Source organism: Penaeus monodon, chromosome 31, assembly GCF_015228065.2.
Source record: "Penaeus monodon isolate SGIC_2016 chromosome 31, NSTDA_Pmon_1, whole genome shotgun sequence".
In the NCBI taxonomy this organism is placed as follows: Eukaryota; Metazoa; Arthropoda; class Malacostraca; order Decapoda; family Penaeidae; genus Penaeus; species Penaeus monodon.
In genome coordinates, this window is record NC_051416.1 from 15,240,786 (window position 1) to 15,241,009 (window position 224).

Sequence of the window (224 nt, forward strand, 5' to 3'; positions counted from 1 at the left end):
AGGAAATGAAGAAGAGCAAGTGAAGGAGAAGGTAAGGAAGAAGGTTAAGAAGAGAAAAGGTGAAAAGTGAGGGAGAAGGGAGAGGGGAGGGAAGAGGGAGGTAGGAAAAGGGTGATGAACGTGGGAGAACAGAAAATAAATGAAAGAATAGACCAAAGAGACCAAGCTCACTGCAAGGCAAGCTTCAACTGCACTCAAAACATTTTTCCTTTCTTAATTCACTT

At 42.4% G+C, this 224-nt stretch overlaps 1 long non-coding RNA gene across 1 annotated transcript in view; it reads right to left on the reverse strand.

Annotated features, from left to right (window-relative positions):
* Positions 1 to 224, reverse strand: part of LOC119593049 — a 42,241-nt gene that overhangs the window by 574 nt on the left and 41,443 nt on the right. The gene's annotated exons all lie outside the window — the stretch shown is intronic.